Consider the following 20,611-nt stretch of genomic DNA (forward strand, 5'->3'; position numbering starts at 1 on the left):
TTGAGGTTAACGAAGAGAGCTATGGAACGGAATATGGTAGGTGTAATTTTAAGAAGTAGGAAACTTGCATAGTGGATCAGAGAAACAACTCGCGTTAATGACATTCTAGTCCAAATAAGAAAGAAGAAATGGGCATTAGCAAGACATGTAGTGCGAAGAGAGGCTGACCGATGGCCGCTAATGGTAACAAAAAAAAATGAATTCGAATTGAAAAACAGGTTAACAGGCGATGGAAGAATATTAGGTGGATGGATGAGGTTAATAAGTTTGCAGATGTCAAGTAAAAGAAACTACCACAGGACCGGGTTATTAGGAAGATCGCAGGGGCGGTCTTCGCCTTGCAATGGGTATAGTTCGGCTGATGATGTTGATGATGACGAATAAGTAAGTACTAAATATATTTCTTTTGTGAACCGAAAAGTTCAAACTAATTCAGACAAGGCCATGTGATTCTAAGCAGCACTCTGTAGGCTTGATTCGATAGGGCCGCCTGTCTTTTTCGAAAAGCGCGTTCAATCTTAACTGGGACACTTCGCAATCTAACGCCTTGCCCGCAATTGTCGGTTAGCTCCTATACTATTTTGCGAGCGGCTTACTGATTCGAAAGCGCCACACGCATCGTTCTCTCCGTTTTCTTGCCGGAGTTGCGATACTGCTTGCTGTAATGCATACCTTTTTGTTTTCACTTCGTAGCATGTCGCAGTCAGTTCTTCATGTCTCTTCGCCAAACCGGTTGCAGCTGCTGTCTCTTTCGTTCTGTCCGCGCCCCTCTTCTCGTCTTACCTCCGTTTTGCCTTCTAGCATTATACCTCGCGGCACATGTTACTCCACTACTTTCTCCTCACGCCTTTCCATGTCCAAAATGCGAGTCACACGAACGCGTCTTCGAGTAACCGGTTTCCATAGACAGCTGGGTTTGCTGTTGCAGAATGAAGCTAACAGCGCTATTTTAGATGTTGTTTGTGCTTCCGGAACCTGGCCTGTTCCTATATCAGCAAGATTCTAGGGGGTGCCGAAATGCATGCTATTGCGATAAAAAAGGAAAGAAATGCGGTTCTTCATAAATTTCTGATCAAGAATTTTGTTTTTTTTTGTGTGTGTGTGTGTGTATTATCTGATTACTGCAAAATACAGATGTGAGTATTAAGTGTTCGCTTATATTATTATCTTCGTTGTACGTAAGCCAGATGATCCAGTGCATTTTTAAAGCGGCCGTTTAAACCCCGTGAATCAGAATACTTCAGCTGGAAGAGCAAGCTGGCTTTGCCGCACAAAGGGATATATTGCGGCAAAGCAGCCTATCGTCACACAGCTGAAAGGTATTGTTACGAAGCGGTAAGCCGATGAAGACAGGAGACAGAGCATGACTGATGACGATAGTAGATGACGTTTAATGAATGTTCGCGGGCCTAGCGCGAGCGCTCCTGCCCGCGCCACTGCCCGCTTCTTCTTCCTTGTCGTCCGTAACATGACCCGGGGCCACCGAGCGATCGTCGTGATCGTGGACGAGGAAGTTTAGCGATGTTAATGATTTTATGGCGTGATGATGGGCGTGTCTGGATGCTTGAAGAAGAAGAGGAAGAAGGAAGAATAGAGCGGCTTGCCGGATGTCTGATGCGTGGGTGATCCGCCTTCCTTGGAGCTGTCAACCATCTGACACCAAAGTCCATGGGACCGATGGCTCGAGGTCACGTCGGGCAGCTTGGGCGGGGGTTGCGTGTTTGTGTCCATCGGTTCCTTCGGGTCATTCGGGTCTTTCGGGTCCTTCATCTCGGTTCTGATCGGTATGTCTCTTCTCCTTGTCTTCAGGTCCGGGCTGGGGGCTGGGCGGTGGTAGTTGTTCAGGTCTGGGCTTGAAGGGCTGGGGCGCAGCTGCTCGGCGATGTCCATGGGCCTCGGTGATGGTCCCGGCTTGAAGATGGCGTCATGCTCCAAGGCGAGGATGGGGATGCCGTACGCCGCACCTCCACCAAATGTTACGAAGCGGCAAGCCGATGAAGACAGGAGACAGAACATGACCGATGACGATGGTAGATGACGTTTAATGAATGTTCGCGGGCCTAGCTCGAGCGCTCCTGCCCGCCCCACTGCCCGCTTCTTCTTCCTTGTCGTCCGTAACAGTATGAAGGTAGTCTGTCAAAAGGGTTATCACAAATCATTTAGCACACTACATTTTATTCCTCCCAGAGAGAAACTTATGAGGGAACTACCATCTTGGTGTCAATATACTATCTATGTTTTCACTACATATACTGATCCATAGTAATGCCGACGATTGTAATGGCATGTGGGCGACGGCTACCCTAGCATTTTCGCGAACTTCGGATCAAGCATCTCCTTGTCATCTGCAATACTATTCTTGCAAGAGGCCTATACTTCGTCTCACAACATATCTGCAGCACTGCAAAAAGCAGAGGAGCCCTAGCAATTGTGCTCCTAAGTGCCTCTCGCCCCTGCGTACTATAATAGGGAATTGTGCTGCTACTGTCACCCCCGGAAATTTAAGGGGGGGGGGGGGGGGGGGGAGTGAGAGGCGCGCAGGAACACAATTATCTATTGTAGTGCGCGTGATCCTAATTGGGCCGGGGTGCCTCTGCCTTTCGCAGCGCTGCAAATATCTTGTGAGACAAAGTATAAACACCTATGCCGAGCGTCCCCGACAGGATTGAGTATGAATGCACAAATCGTCAGCCTCGTCAACACAACAACCGGCATGGGCCTCAGCGTCTAGAAAACATGACTTATATGACGACGTAGACAACAGAAATAGATATTAGAAATTTCAACGCCTGTCTGTGGTGCCCAAGCCAATACGGGTCCGGTAAAAGTCAACAATGGATTGATTTATAAGACGGAGATATCCAGTTCGCCATTGTTAGCCATCGCAAGCTCTGTGAACAATGAGCCACCTAACCAGTGGCGGTGGGTCAGAGGTTACGGTCTAGTAATCGCACAGAAGTTTTAGAATCAAGTTCCAGCCACGATGGCCGTAGGTGCGGGAAACCGATGATCATTCTTGTCGCTGAGGGTAACGTAAGCGATTTTAGGAGAGAACGCAAAGTTCACAGGCGTCATATTAGAGGTGTGCACGGGTCCTATGATGCTGACCCGAGTCCGGCCTGGCTCGAGACTGAAAGGGCCTAAGTCCGGACACGCCCGGCGCTCAGCCTTAAGAGGGCCGGCCCGACCCAACATGCTATACTTGATGTTGAAGCGATGATACAGAAAGAAATAATTTCAGGACAAGTTTATCTAGGATTATGAAGTATTGGGTTCCCACATTTAAGATAACAAATTCGTAGAATATATAAAGGCAAAACACATAGGTAGAATTGTCATTATAACGTATTGTGCAAACAAGTTGAAAGCTTATTGAGACATTTTCGGCTATTCTGTATAATGAATCCGGAGCGCTGAACTTTCTTTCGGTGGTTTAACTTGTGGAGGGAATGACTAACACGTTCTTAGCAAGACAAGTTTTGGGTAAGCGGCTTATTTGCTCCTTCATAAGTGCTCTGGCTCTGAATCTATACGCAGGGCTGATTATGTGGCCATGTGCTCGATAAGCTCGTATGCCTCACCGTGCGCTTCTCACATGAGCTTTTTACTGCGCCGGCAACGCGCTGCCACTGCTATTGCCTACGCCGAGAAACGAAGAAACTCAAGCACCGCTTCAACCGAGGCCATGTCAAGGCAGGAGCAGGCCATAATAGAGACGCGTAACAGGCGACAGCTAGCGTGGCGTGAATCTCGAAACGGATACTTAAACATCTGCACCGCTGTTCCGAAGCGGAGATGTAAAATTCTAAACTCAGTAGCACACAAGTGGCCCCTCTGCTCGCTGTCACTGGCGGGTAGCAAAGATCTGTTCATGGCGAGAAGGAGGAGGAAAGACGGGTCGACGCCGAGAAAACTCGAAAGCTCTGACATAGGAGAGGGGGGATGGGGGGAATGCTGTGCATTATAGATGTCGTTCATACCATGACCGTATGCACCAAACCACCATGCACCATGCACCAAAAAAAAACTGCTCACTGAAAAAGGACTTCGTTGAACCTGCGGACTTTGCGTGTATATCCAACATGTTGCACTTCGACAGGCTAAACAACAATCTCATGAGCACAAAAAGACATCATTCCATAAAACCTACCAATCTATGCAGAAATCTTATAATTTAGGGACTGATATGAGTGCCTTTCTTCTTATGGTCTGCTGAACAATGCCCCCTCCCCTCCCAAAGAAAAGGAAAAGGAATGCATCTTGACAAGACACAAAGCAATCATGAATGGTTTCATGCTGCTGACACATGCGGAAGTTCACCGACCAAGGCAGAAAAACTATTTTGAAGGAATGTTTCCGAAGCAGGTACAGGGGACGTTTCAAGTGCTTTTCAAGTGCCACGGAGAAACTTTTGTGCCGGCGAACTGACTGCTTTTCTAGAGCGTTCGCTACGCTTAACATGAATTTCGCTAATTAGTACAGACTTCATCAATGTTATTGTTACTAAGCTGTTTTGCTTTGTCCAATAATGAGTGCACGCAAATATGTATATGTCCAGCCCCGCCCTGGTGGTGCAGTGGTTATAGGGCGCTCGACTACTGTGCCCAAAGATGTGGAATCAAATTCCTTCCGCGACGATTGTTTTTTAATGGAAGCGAAAAGCAAGGCCCCCGCGTACTCCGCGATGTCAGTGCACGTTAAAGAACCACAGATGGCCGAAATTTCCATACCACACCATTACGGCAGCTTTCAACAAGGTTGACGATTGGGCAAGCTGGTAAGGGTTCATATTTACCAGCCAAAGGACGAGACACATTGAAGAAGATGACAGGACAAGGCTGGACTAGCAACCAACTGAATGTTAATTGAACGAAAGAAAACAACGAAGACTCGTGCCGAGAAGCACGCGCTCGAAAATGTAGCTCGTGATAGTTTTCGTTGCGCAGTGTCCCATAAGAAAAGGTTCACCACCTGCAGAATGAATGTGGTTTATCACATTCCGCTCAATTGTGGCCGGTACTACTACGGGCAGACAGACAGATGTCTAAATGTGCGCCTGACGGAGCACTCTAATTCTCTGGGAGGGAAGGCGAATTCTAATCTGGCGCTACATGTGCAGTCCCGGGAGTGTTAATCGGAAGATGACCCGTCTCTTTACACACCTGATTTCAGTAATACGGGCGTAGTTTACAGCAATGGTAAACAAGTCTGTCGAGAGTTGGTTAAGACACGTTAAAGAACCCTAGGTGGTCGAAATTTCCGGAGTCCTCCACTACGGCGCCACTCATAGCCCAAGTCGCTTTGGGACGTTAAATCCCACAAACCAACCAACCATATTACATTGCTAAGGCTGAGGACAAGTGTGTGGCTAAGGCATCGGTTAGCCTTCATTGTGAGGAATTCACTCTATCAGAAACGTCGTTAGTCAGGCCTTGACTTTGAATTGACTTGGAATTTTCTTCATCTTCTTCTCAATTTCTCGCCATTTCACCGGTTGGGTTGTGCGCGTGCTCCTCGGAACGAGTCTTCGTTGTTTTCTTTCGTTCAATAAACATTCAGTTGTTAGTCCACACTTGTCCTGTCATCTTCTTTCCTGTGTCTCGTCTTTTGGCTGGTAAATATGAACGGCATCTTTCATAGCCCGAGTAGCTTTGGTAGTTAAACCCCACAAACCTAACTAAACTAAACCAAATATATGTCCAAAACATTGATTACCAGGAGTTTCAACATAGTTGAACGGTAATTTCAGAGATGTGGCTCAATTTATTTGCAAAATACCCGATTGCGTCACAACTCATTTGGCCATTTCTGTCACTGTTCACAGGTATGTTAGAATTTTTAAACCACCTTCTGATCTCATGCAAGACTATGCACGTAGCTGTATGCAAACAACAAGTAACATTTTATGCCTCAGACAACCTAATCGACTTTCTTCACACCTATGTATAATACTCTATCAGAAAATTTTCGAAGAGTAAATGATAACGGTGGAAGATAGGGTTACAAACTTCGCGAAGGATCAAGACAGTGCTAACTGTAGGCCTATCTGGAACGGTAACTTGCATACGCGGAGATAACGTCTTCGCAAGTATTGCCCTGCTTCCATCCCGTTAGGTAATGCCACGCCCTGAGCAGCGTATGCAGCATTGCCAAGCGCGCAGTGTTGAGAAGAGAGAAATGAGCGCTCGTATATCCTATACAACACAAGTTGGCCAATGTGCGTGAAATAGGTGCTGTGATTAACGGGGCTACTCGGCGGTGTCGCAACTTTCACGCTATTGATTCCGGATCGCCGTCTGACCCGCATGATAGCGACATGCCTTCAGTTCAGTTCAGTTCAGTCGTTCAGTCGTGTCCGACTCTTCGTGACCCTGTGGACCATATCACGCCACGCTTTCCGGTCTCTCACTATCTTCCTAACATCACATAACTTCATCTGCAGTGCCTCGAGGATGCCATCTAACCATCGCGTTCGCTGCCTGCCCCTTCTCCGGTAACCCTCAACCTTTCCCAACATCAAATCTTTCTCCAGCGACTCCTCTCTTCTCATCAGATGACCAAAGTAGCTGAGCTTTAACTTTAGAATTGGACCCTCCAATGAGCAGTCAGGGTTTATGGTCGACAATATCGACTGCTTTGATCTTCTGGCAGTCCAAGGAACTCTCAAGAGTCTCCGTCAGCACCACAATTCAAAAGCGTCAATTCTTCGGCGGTCAGCCTTTTTCACAGTCCAACTCTCGCATCCATACATCACAACTGGAAAGCACGAGTTATACGGATCTTGGTTGGCAGTGTAATGTCTCTGCTCTTTACTAGGCGGTCAAGGCTAGCCATGGCTCTCTTTGCCAGAAGCAGGCGTCTCCTAATTTCATGGCTGCAGTCTCCTTCCGGGGTAATCTTGGAGCCCAAGAAGAGAAAATCTGGCACAGCTTCCACTTCTTGTCCCTTGATGCTCCAGACCTTGATAATGCAAGACGCCATGATCTCTCTTTTTAATGTTCATTTTAATCCCAAACTTCTCACTCTCTTCTTGTACGCGCATCAGAAGTCTCTTGAATTCCATTTCACTTTCTGCCATTAAAGTGGTATCATCCGCATATCTAAGGTTCTTGATACGTTTCCCAGCAATCTTCACTCCTTAAATAAGTGCATTTCCTCGAAGATGCTGCCTGTTGCGAACGTTTAGTGCGGCTGGTGCATTGCACAAATGTGAAGCGGGACAAAATTATTGTGAAACGGGAACAAAATACTAAGAGCTGTTCCCCTCTCACCTTCCTACCCCAGCAGCCGGACGCCTTCACTTTCAAAATAACTATTCTCATGTATCAATGAAATCATTATTTTCTCAAACACACAGAAATTACATAGTATTCAGTTACCTCATACACAAAGTAGAAACGTTAACTCTGTCACATTCTGCGAGCTTCCAGGCGTAGAAAGTTCATGAACGCAGCCTGGAAAAATATAGTTCCTTTAACAACACTTGAACACCTTGCTGATTCGACTTTAATAGGAATGAATGTATGAACTATATGTAACCAAACATATAGTTTGGTCTTGTTACAAAACAATTTCAGCGGGCAATGTGCTGGCCTCCATAATCTGTCAGACGCTTCGGTGGTATTTGCTGACGTCGCTCATGTTCTTCGACACTTCCATGATGAGTTCTTGCAAAGCTTCCGTTTCATTCTTGGCTTCGACTGAAAATGAAGGAAAAAAAAAAAGGATGTGAAAATAGTAAGGATAGCTGTTTGTTAACTGCAAAAGTATCAGTGGGAAGTTAGAGCGAATTTCAGAAACAATCAGATGCGGGCGGGTGCTGTTTCGAATAGGCCTTTGACGCTGTACACGTTTCGTAGCTACCGCATCTAAAGAATCGGTATTGCATAATGGTGCTTTGTTCTTATACAACTTATCGAACTACTATTCACGAGTCGTGAATCAAGCATAAATTTTTTATGGCTTACGGCAAATCGCTGACTCAGCTGACGCTGGAAGTGCAGTCCTCTCATGTTTTAAGCCCTACAACGGAATCATTCGCAAGTGCAGCTGCTGGTTCAACGCACAATAAACGTCAAACAAACAATGAATGTTTTGTTTGCCTCTGGAAGACATTAGTACTGTTTTGTATTTTATTTTGCTTGGTGTGTGTGTGTGTGGGGGGGGGGGGGGGGGGGTTGTTGTGCAAGCAGTAGCGCAGCAGCGTTTCCGCTAAATACAAATTGTAGTATGCTGACAACAGTCATTAGTGCACGGAACATTTACTTGAAGAATAAATTTATTTCAAGACAGGGGATGTTTCGCATAACATGTTAAATTTATTTCCAGACAGGAGCTCTTTTGCATAATATGTAATCACCTCATGAATTGCACTCTTATATGTTGATAGGTTTGTTTTGTCGGGGTTAACGTCTCAAAGCGACTCAGGCTATGAGAGACGCCGTAGTGCAAGACTGGAAATTTCGACCAACTGGAGTTCTCTAACGTGCACAAACATCGCACAGGACACGGGCGCCTCGCTTTTCGCCTCTGTCGAAAGTCGTACGCTCCGGCCATGGGGTTCGATAACGTGCCTTTAGATTTAGCAACCGAGCGTCCTATACACTGAACCATCGCGGCGGGGCTCTTAGATCACGTATACCTATCTAGACAGCAATCAAAATAAGGCATTTCATGCAATAGCTTTAAAGGTCGGCCCTTCTAAAACAAAAATTCCAGCGATGTCGGAATTGAGAGAAAAATCACAACTGTAATTGCCTCTGGCAAGTAGTAGTTGGCAGGTGATATGGCAGAGCATTGATTGGACGGCACCTTGTTTGACGTCACGAGGCTTGATGACGTGGCAGGAGCTAGCAACACGGGCAGCTGCTTTGAGATGGGATTTAAACCCTCTGGTACACTTTGATCCCGAGTTAGAAGCCCTACTGCTATAGACCACGCAGTCATATTCGCAGGGGATTTGTTAAAGCCGAGCTTTACCTTTATGTATGCTGCTCGTGCACATAATGAGCCAGTTTACGAACCGCGCACTAATCAATGATTACGAGTGAAAAAATAGAAGCACATATTCGCGTGGCAGACAAGCAGCAACGAGCACGCACGCGCACGAAAATTCGGAAAGCAAGCCGTAGATGAGTGGCGTCAATGTTGTCGCATCGTACCTTCAAGAGTGAAGCTTAAGTTTTCCCAACATTTGTTTTCGTTGATATTCAATAACATAATATAAATTTAACATCGCGTTCTATAAATTTCTGATGTCAGGTGGATATACCAGCGTTCTGGAATTTTCCTCGTTAATTACAGGGTAAATTAAGCCAGGACGAATTGTTACCGTGCTTCTGAATATATCTCCTTGGTCACGCCCGTGATCTACATTGTGGGCACTTCTTTCGTGCACAGAAAGCGCTTTGCTGGTGCGGTCAGCTTAACATCCATTGCCGTTACATTGTCGTCATACTTTCAGTAGAATGTCCACTTAGCCGCCCGCATACATTTGCAGCATGTGACAACGTCGCAGGCCACTCAGCGGGAGGCCAGACTGTCATCTTCTAATGCAGACGGTACGACCTCTATATCTGGCAACCAACAACCGTTCTTCTTACGCAACATTTAAAATTTCTAAACTTGATTCAACCAGCTTTTCATTCACAGAAAAGCGTAGTAATGGGGCAAGGCTTCACAAGGTCGAACCAACCTGCAATTATGAAACGCCTCTTTTTTCCGCGGCAAAGCTTACACCTGGCTCTACATCCAAAATTTTTGCACCCAAGCATCTTATTCGTGACACTGATTGTTGCCCCCCACAGTTCTAGGTTGCGTCTGCCTTTCATTAAACAGGCAAATTCACATAATATACGTTTTACGATCTTGTTGCCATTACACCAATTGGAAGCAACCGGGAAACAAACCTGCGGCATTGCCTCCGAGATTCAGATTTCACATCGGTGAAAAGCATCAGGGTCTCACCTGTAGTTGCCAGCATGGCGGTTGCCCTCCGACCATAGCCGTCGACGTCACTGGGACTTCCGGAGGATGCACCCCCTACACGAAACAAATATGCATTGTAAAAAAACCCAGATGCGAATTGTAACAGCGGCGAGAATGGGTAACGGCGATTGGGACCGATGTCTATTGTTAGGGTGCGGATCCCGCGGGTATGGACAGATTAAGGAGAACGTATACCAGCTGCTTTCGAAGAATTTCAACGGCTAAATAAATTTTGCTGATTTAACGCATCCCTATTTATTTTATGCATAAAAAGATCCCATATTTATCCAGAAGATAGCACTAGAAGATAACGCCAACGCATCGCCTTCCTTGACAGCAACAATGAGGCGTTCCAGGGCTCCTTAAAGGGAAGTTGAGCAAACACCAGTAAAGCGAAGAAAGGTGGTGGTGGTCGTAACAACTTTTATTGCCACAAAATGAAAGGAATTATTTCGGGCTGGGGCGAGTCTAGGGTGGCCTCCAGTCGGGGGCGACCTCTTCAGCTCGCGTGACGAGGGCCAGTTGCATAGTTTTTCTTGGGCTGGCCAACAGCTTGTCCCATTTCTCTGCTGAGGGAGCTGGCAAGAGTGTCTCTGGAGGGGGATTGCTGGCGCACTCCCACAGTATATGGTATTGAGTGGCCTGCGTCCCGTCACCGCAGTGCCGGCATGCAGGGTTGAACTCTCCGTTCGTATTTAACGATAATCGGTAGGGGCTAAGAATGGCCTTCGTTTGAAGGCGTTTGAGTGTCGTGGCTTGCGTCCGGTCCAGATCGGGGTGAGGGGCGGGGTACGTGCATCTAGCTCGCGATAAAAGTTTGTTATCTCCGCGTATGTTTGCGGCGCCTCGACAGGCGCGTCCGTTCCCGATAGATCTCCCGTCTCCCGGTTGGTTAAGCCTCGGGCTAGACGGTCGACCCCTTCGTTTCCGGAGATACCCGCGTGAGCCGGAACCCATACGAGACTGATGTTGTGATGGAGAGATCGGTTGCGCAGAATTCGCGCCGCGAGTGCGCTTACAGAATTTTTGGCGAAATTTTGAACGGCACTCTTTGAGTCGCTTAGAATAGTTTTGGTGCGGAGATCCGCGATGGAAGTGCGATAGTTACTTCCTCTGCCTCGCATATGGAGCTAGCATGAAATGTTATGGCGTTAATGAAGGTTGACTTTGGAGTGACCATACATGCCACGTATGCTCCGTTTTTGATGTGTTGAGCTGCATCCACGTACACTGCTTGTGGATCGTCCTCGTACTGTTTCTCAAGGGTCTGTGCCCTTGTCTTCCTGCGGGCATCATGTCTGCCGGATAGCATGTTTTTGGCTAATGGTTTACCAACTAGTATACTAGTTATGTCAGCCGATAAATGGGATGTTGCGCACACCTCCTCAGTGGGGTGTATGTGGAGCTTGTCGAGAATTACGCGTCCAGCAAGACTGCATGACAAGCAGGTCACTTGTGCTGTCTTATGGGCTTCAATTAGTTCAGGTAGCGTGTTAAAAATTCCCAACTGCAGTAGTCGATCTGATATAGCGTATACTGGAAATCCAAGGGCCGCTTTGTATGCTGTTCTAATTATGCTATTAAGTGCATGTTCGTCCCTACGACGCAGATGATAGTACGGGCAAGCATACATAATTCTGCTTATCATGCAGGCTTGAATGATCCTGCACAGGTCGGCTTCTCTCATACCCCAGCGACGTGTGGCAATGCGCCTCACCAGCCTACCTATCTGGTGCGCCGTGACGCGTAGCCGGCGTATAGCTCCTGTATTCTGCGTATTATTCTGAATCAACATTCCGAGAACTCTGATCGTGACTACCGGGGGTATCGGATGGTTGTCAATGTGTAACTGGAAAGGTTCTCGAGAATCTGGTTCTGCCTGTGGAGCTTGTTGTTTCCTTATAACTAATAGTTCTGATTTAGTCGGTTAACAGGTAAGGCCGTTTTCCTGCACGTAAGACTGTACCGTGTCGATAGCTCGTTGTAATGACTCAGTAATATATCCATCGGAGCCAGAATTGGTCCATATGGTGATGTCGTCGGCGTATATGGAATGATGTATGTGTGGGATATCATCTAACAGACGCGGGAGGCCGCTCATAACGATGTTAAAGAGAAAAGGTGTAAGTACGGCGCCTTGCGGTGTTCCTCTCGTCTCTAGTGTAATTTTGTCGCGTTTTGTCAACGAAATGGACCGTATCCGTACGCGCATTCAGAAAGGTAGCGATGTAGTCGTATGTCCGTTTGCCTACGTTTATCTGTGAGAGGTGAGTGAGGATGGAAGCGTGTGATACATTGTCAAAGGCCTTACTCACATCGAGTCCCAGGATGGTTCGCGTGGGTCTTATACGATTTGGATCTAGAATGTCTTGTTGAATTTGCGACATGATGTCCTGAGTCGAAAGACCTGCTTGAAACCCAATCATGGATGGGGGAAATGTGCCTTCCGTATCGGTGTGCATAAGGAGCCTGTTTAAGACGTGTTCCATTACCTTCCCGAGACATGACGTTAGCGAGATTGGGCGGAGTCTTTTGCCCGGTTTAGGTATGAAAATAATTTTAGCGTGCTTCCATTCCTCAGGGACGCTGCCCTCTGTCCAGTACCTGTTGAAGAGGTCCGTAAGAGCCTCTACTGACTGGTCCTCTAAATTTCGCAACATCTTATTGGTGATGCAGTCTTCCCCCGGCGCCGAAGTGGTGTTAATTTGGTTAAGAGCAGCTCTGATCTCTGGTAAAGACGCTATCCATGTGAGGATTATCCAATCCTGAGTACCCATCTGGCGTGGGTATATCCTGGAAGGTGGTAATGCATTTATCTTTTAATGTGATCATGACCTCTTCGTCGGTTACTTGGAAAGATTGCGAGATCCTATGTAGGTTCTTGTAGGATTCGGCCTTAGTTCTCGTAGGATCTAGTGAATGTCTAAGTAAAAACCACGCGTTCTTGTTGTCCAGTTGCCCATTAAGGCGGTCGCAAGTCTGATGCCACTGTTCTCGGCTAAGTTCCCACGAGCTCGATTTCCTTTTCAAGCCGGGTTAGCCGAATTTTTAAACGTCGGTTGTGTTTACTTTTAGGCCATGGAGCATGGATACTTCCTTGTGCTTCAATCATGTGCACTAGCTTAGTAACACAAGGGTAAGGCGGATGATCAATAGCATGCAGGGTAAGCTAATGCAATATATTGTAGAGCACGGTATGTAATGCAGTAATGGGGTATATAGGGTAGAGCAATGTAGTATGTATATTAAAGACGGTAACGTACGGTAAAGTGTTCTACTTACCCGGGCTGAAGATCAGCACGCATACGCACAGGACTGCAAGAACTAGCGCAGAAATGATGAATACGCATAGCAGGTACGGCATCCGTAGACTGCTGTGCTCTTTCGCCCTGCACGACAAAAAAAAAAGCACGCTAAGTTAGAAAAAAAAATGCGCACATGTAATTTTCTAGAAGGAACATAAAATAACGTAAAATGAAAGTGACCAACCGGGTACTATTCCCGACTCCATCTAAGTTATTTGCTCGAGTAAATATTCGCACGCCTCGAATTCCACCAATACGTTCTCAGGCCATTTATTATTCCTATGTCCGCGAAAAAGCGTTTCATTTTCTAGAAGGAACATAAAATAACGTAAAATGAAAGTGACCAACCGGGTACTATTCCCGACTCCATCTAAGTTATTTGCTCGAGTAAATATTCGCACGCCTCGAATTCCACCAATACGTTCTCAGGCCATTTATTATTCCTATGTCCGCGAAAAAGCGTTTCATTTTCTAGAAGGAACATAAAATAACGTAAAATGAAAGTGACCAACCGTGTACTATTCCCGATTCCACCTAAGTTATTTGCTCGAGTAAATATCAGCACGCCTCGAATTCCACCAATACGTTCTCAGGCCATTTATTATTCCTATGTTTGCGAAAAAGCGTTTCATTTTCTAGAAGGAACATAAAATAACGTAAAATGAAAGTGACCAACCGTGTACTATTCCCGATTCCATCTAAGTTATTTGCTCGAGTAAATATTCGCACGCCTCGAATTCCACCAATACGTTCTCAGGCCATTTATTATTCCTATGTCCGCGAAAAAGCGTTTCATTTTCTAGAAGGAACATAAAATAACGTAAAATGAAAGTGACCAACCGTGTACTATTCCCGATTCCACCTAAGTTATTTGCTCGAGTAAATATCAGCACGCCTCGAATTCCACCAATACGTTCTCAGGCCATTTATTATTCCTATGTTTGCGAAAAAGCGTTTCATTTTCTAGAAGGAACATAAAATAACGTAAAATGAAAGTGACCAACCGTGTACTATTCCCGATTCCACCTAAGTTATTTGCTCGAGTAAATATCAGCACGCCTCGAATTCCACCAATACGTTCTCAGGCCATTTATTATTCCTATGTTTGCGAAAAAGCGTTTCATTTTCTAGAAGGAACATAAAATAACGTAAAATGAAAGTGACCAATCGTGTACTATTCCCGATTCCACCTAAGTTATTTGCTCGAGTAAATATCAGCACGCCTCGAATTCCACCAATACGTTCTCAGGCCATTTATTATTCCTATGTTTGCGAAAAAGCGTTTCATTTTCTAGAAGGAACATAAAATAACGTAAAATAAAAGTGACCGAGTCTCCACCGTGTACTATTCCCGATTCCACCTAAGTTATTTTCTCGAGTAAATATTCGCACGCCTCGAATTCCACCAATAAGTTCTAAGGCCATTCATTATTCCTATATCCACGCAAAAGTGTTTCAGAGCATTGCCTTCAAGACTGTGTTTTGTTGTTGTTGTTGTTGCGACTGTAGGAAGAAGGAAAAAAAATGCATGGGTCTGCTACTGGCTCTGTAGCTGAGCCAGCTTCGCTGCCTCGTGCGAACAGAAGAGAAAATATAGAAGAAAGAAAAAGAAGAGGGAGGGAAAGACGCGCGCCGCAACAGCCGTCGTCCACCACCGAAGAGGTGGCGGGGCGGGTGCAATGACGGCTTACAACCGATACAAATCCTATGGCAGGCTAGCCGCAATTAAGCGGCGGTGACCTACCAGTCCCAGCCCCGTAGGGCCAGGAGCAGCCACCCTTCCGAACCCTCTGTGTTTTCACAGAAAGATCCACGCGTTTTGTAGACCACTTCCTTCATGGAACGCACGCGGACTGAGTTGATCTCAAGTAGCACGACTTGCATCCCAAATGTTTGTAGTGCGGGGACCTCATAGCCGAGGTTCTTGTTGAGGAGAATGTTGAAGCAGCTTCCTTTCGCAGCATGCTTCTATGCTCTTATCGAGAATTCGATTGTAGTGTGAATGCACTATTTCACAAGGTCTAACCGGGCCGTTAAGGTGCGCGCCACAGAAATTGCGCCTTTCCTTTCCTGTAAACCGACTAGTAACGAATTTGATGGCAATTAATTACAAATACTAATAAAATAACAATCCATGATAATTTGTGGAATAAAAATAAAAACTAAAAATAACAAGAAAAACTTGCTGCGTGCCATTGTTTCCTGCATAGGCGCACCGCGCAATTGCTATGGCACACGACCACGCCAGGATGATGACGAGTGAGCCGTGTCCTTCTATTGTCTCAACCGAAGAAGTACACTATGGGTTGAGTTGGAACGGGAGAGAAGGCGCCGTAAACCTAAACACGTTGCTTAATGCGTGTATATCCTAGAGTGCAATCAAATAAAAACTGAAAGAAAAAAACAAATGCCGACCAATAGCTAAACCGAAATAAACAGTGCTTTCGCATTATTAACTCGGTTTAACCTTAGTTAAAACACTGCTAATCTTTTTCGGCCCTCTCATCGTGATGTAATATTAAACGAGTTAAAGTACTGCTTTAGAAAACACCTGTCCTACCTATATGAAACATGCAGCTTCTATCTGGGATCTTGGCCTTGAATCACTATCATCCGAATTAGAGCCTACAAAACCGGACGTCATTTCTCTTAAAGTTATCACCATAACCGCCATGAAGTCCACCCTATCACTGCCAATTCTATCCTACTGCCGAAAAACGTTTCGCCTATGTCAGCGTTTCATAAGACCTACCACAATATCCCACTAATAGTGCCCGTACATATACCTCAGCCCACATCGGTCAGCCCCATTTACTTTGTAGGCGTTCTTTCATACGTCACACTAAACAAAGATACAGGCTGGTGTGAGTGGGAGAGTGAAAAACTTTATTCAGTAGATTTAAGGGAGGGGGATGGTGGGATTCGTAGTTCCGGACTCCAGCGGCTGGCGCTGCTATCATCGCGCGTGTCACGAGGGCCCGTTAGGCCTCTAGTCCAGCGCAAGACCGACTGAAATAAATGCCTGCCCAGATAGCGCTGCTCCAGCGCGAACCTTCTAGTTCATAGCCTCCGCCGCTAGGGAAAGAACACTACCGGCAGCTTGGCGCTACTGTAAATCTGTTGATAAGAAGGGTCTATTAGTTCTGTCCTTTTTCTTCGTCGTTACAGTTTAATTATCTGTCCACGCTGTAATGCACAAGCACCTCTTCTGCGCATGCGCAGCGGGTAACTGCAGTGCCGTCACACAAAGCGGAATCGCGGTATGTCCTCTGGTGAGAGAAAAACATTCTCGCAATAAACAAACTCTCCGTTAAAATACAAAAAAGCAAACTTTTTGAAGTACAACTTGGATAAGGATATTTTTTTAGAATTTATTTACGGTTTGTTTAAAAAAAATTTATAATTTAATGATGATGATAGTAGCAGACGAACAGGTCGACCGAGCGCCCTCAACGGCGAGAAAGGTAACGAAAGTTGGCGCACGCGGTCCCATTGAACCCTGTTTTCTGTACGCACGATGACCGGGATTCTACTTGTGCGTTTTCCGGGAGACGACGCGCAAAACTACCACTTAGGGCCAGATTAAGAAAAATAAAGGGGGGAGGAAGGCTAATGTGCATATAGGACCCCATCCCCTCTCTTGGGTGTCCCTCCCTACCTCGACAGTACATGTTATTTTCGCCCGACTACTGTGCCGGAGTACCCGGGGTCGAACCCGACCTCGGCGGCTGCGTTTCGATGGAGGCGAAACGAGGAGGCGTCCGTGTGCTGTGCGATGTCAGCGCACGTTAAAGATACCCAGGTGGTCGAAATTACTCCGTAGCCATCCACCACTGCTCTTTTTTCTCTTTCTACTTTCACTCCCACCTTCCTTCTTTCCCTTATGTTGTGGTTGAGGTGTCCACAGAAAACAAGTGAGACAGTTACCGCGCCTTTTCCTTCCTATAAATCAATCATGTTATTTTCATTTTAGTGCAGCAATCCTTAAAAAAATGAGCGTCTGTTAGAAGTCTTAAGAGGAGAATGGCGAAAGCCTACCGTTCCTCTCCTTGCCTCTCATCGTTTGCCATCGGCGTTCGTTGCAGTACTATACATATATAATAATTATAATTGGTTTACAGGAAAGTAATGGCTCAGTATTTGTCACGCTACAGATTAGTAAAAAACGCAACAGATTGGTAAAAAAGAAACCCATCAACGAATTAGCGGTGAGGGGGAGGGCAGAAGAGTTCAGGATCTCGCTACGGAATAGATATTCAGCTCTAACCGAGGATGGCGACATTACCCTAGAAGCAATGAACAATAATTTCAGAGATATCATTACTGAGTGTGCGGTAGAAGTAGACGGTAGGATAGTTGAGGATACCGGTAAGCTGTCTAAGGAGACGAAAGATTTGATTAAGAAACGGCAAAGTATGAAAGCTTCCAATCCAACAGAACAGATCGAATTGGCCGAGATATCAAAGCTAATCAATAAGCGCAAGGTGGCCGATATAAGGAAGTATAACATGAGAAAATTGAGCACGCTGTAAAGAACGGGGGAAGCCTTAAAGCGGTAAAGAAGAAGGCATAGGCAAAAACCAGATGTATGCGATAAGGGACAAGGCGGGCAACGTCATCACAAATATTGACAAGAATAGTCAAAGTAGCCGAGCAGTTCTATACAGATCTCTACATTAGCCAAAGTAGTCAGGACTGTAACGAGTATGGCGGTAGGGAAAAACAGACGTTCCACCAGTGACGAAGGACGAGGTCAAGAAAGCATTAGGATCTATGAAAAGGGGGAAATCAGCTGGAGAGGATCAGATAACTACAGATTTGCTGAAGGACGGGGGGGATATCGTGCTAGAAAAGCTGGCCATCCTGTATACGCAGTGCCTGGTGTCATCGACGGTACCGGAACCATGGAAGAATGCAAGCATTATCCTCATTCACAAGAAAGGGGACTATAAGGACCTTAAAAATCAGCTTACTGTCTGTTACTTGTAAGGTATTTACTAAGGTAATCACTAATAGAATCAGGACAACCTTAGACTGCAATCAAGCAAAGGATCAAGCGGGTTTTCGGAAACGGTATTCTACCATCGATCATATCCATACCATCAATCAGGTGATAGAAAAATGCTCGGAATATAACCAGCCCTTATACATAGCATTCATTGATTACGAAAAAACATTTGACTCAGTTGAAACCTCGGCGGTGATGCAGGCATTGCGAAATCAGGGGGTAGACGAGCCGTACGTGAAAGTGCTGGAAGATATATATAGTGGCTGCACAGCAACCATAGTTCTTCATAAAGTAACAAAATTCCCATAAAGAAAGGTGTTAGGCAAGGAGACACAATCTCCCCAGTACTATTCACAGCTTGCTTAGAGGAAGTATTCAGAGACTTGGAATGGGAGCAGTTAGGGATAAGGGTAGATGGAGAATACCTCAGTAATCTGCGATTTTCTGATGACATTGCGTTGCTTGGCTGCAAATAATGGTTGATGACCTAGACAGGAAAAGTAGAAAGGTAGGCTTGAAAATCAATATGCAGAAGACTAAGGTAATGTTCAACAGCCTTGGGAAGGAACAGCAGTTTACATTAGGTAGCGAAGTACTGGAAGTAGTAGGCGAATATGTCTACTTAGGGCAGGTAGTAACCGCAGATCCGGACCATGAAAAGGAAATAACAAGAAGAATAAGATTGGGATGGAGCACATTTGGCAAGCACTCGCAGATTATGACTAGCAGCTTACCGGTATCGCTCAAGAGGAAAGTATACAACAGTTGCATCTTGCCTGTACTCACCTATGGGGCTGAAACATGGAGGCTAACCAAGAGAGTTCTACTTAAGTTGAGGACAACACTGAGGACTATGGAACGAAAAATGGTAGGGGTAACATTAAGAGATAGGAAGTGTGCAGAGTGGGTCAGAGAAATAACTCAAGTTACCGACATTCTAGTGGAAATTAAGAAGAAGAAATGGGCATGGGCAGGACATGTAGTGCGAAGAGAGGATAACAGATGGTCGCTTAGGGTAACAAACTGGATTCCAAGGGAAGGAAAGCGTAGCAGGGGGCGGCAGAAAGTTAGGTGGGTGGATGAGGTTAAGAAGTTCGCAGGGGTCATGTGGATGCAGCTAGCACAGAACCGGGTTAAGTGGAGAAATATGGGAGAGGCCTTCGCCCTGCAGTGGGTATGGTCAGGCTGATGATGATGATGATGATGATGATGATGATGATTATGCTGATTTGTTACACTTTCTCCGGCAAGTGTTTGGACGGTACACCATCGCTGTTGTCGTGCGGCCTTCCTTGGCGCGCGTTCAAGTCTGGGATTGCGGATGGCAGGAACGCTAGACAAAAACTAATATCGCGAATTTTCACGGAATATGACAGATCTCGCACACAAATCTCGCGCACGGGATTTCGTTCCATGAGCCTAGAAAGACTTTCACCTTTAATCAAAAGCCCAATATGATCAATATGATTCACGCGACTGTAGTAATTAGCATTAGTATTACGGAACACAAATGCAACCTTTCATGCTCAGCAAATGAAATAGAAAATAAAGGGATTTGTTCGGGAAGCACTCTGCCACGTACCGTTTCCCCTTTTTAAAGCAGGAAAAAGCGTGCAATGGAACTGTTTGAGAGATACAAAGCAACGGTAGTCGAGGCCCAGAAAAAAAGGAAGATTTTCCACAGAACATTCGCCGCTGTCTCCTTTGCATATGAGAAATCACAGGTACGGCTCTGGAGGATTATAGCTGGCAGGTGACATGGCCGCGTACTGACTGGTTGACAGGTTGTACGAGGTCATTAGATTATATGGCAAGGCAGGAGCTGCCAAACCAGGGTGTCTTTAGAGCTGGGTGAGTCTGTTAATCGAACCTTCCAGAACTCTACAGATGAGTGAAACAGGCTACTCTTAGGTCACTCAGGTCCGTCCATGTTGCTTGGTTAAATCAAGGCTATACAGATGTTAATGTCGAGTGGACTGATTGATTGATTTATCGGAAGGGAAAGGCGCGGTAACTGCCTCACTTGTTTTCTGTGGACACCTTAACCGCGCCGTAAGGGAAGGGAGGTAAGTGGGAGTGAAAGTGGAAAAAGAGAAAAAAGGAGCCGTAGTGGGGAAAATTTAGACCACCTGGGGATATTTAACATGCGCTTACATTGAACAGCACACGGACGCCTCTTCGTTTCGCCTCCATCGAAACGTAGCCGCCGAGGTCGGGTTCGAACCCGGGTACACCGGCACAGCAGTCGGGCATCTTACCTACGACTGCATGCTAAGAAATACGTGCGAGATAATAATGAAGACACAAATTA

This window comes from Amblyomma maculatum, chromosome 9 (genome assembly GCF_055883805.1).
Source record: "Amblyomma maculatum isolate TAMU_Amacu chromosome 9, ASM5588380v1, whole genome shotgun sequence".
Classification (NCBI taxonomy): domain Eukaryota; kingdom Metazoa; phylum Arthropoda; class Arachnida; order Ixodida; family Ixodidae; genus Amblyomma; species Amblyomma maculatum.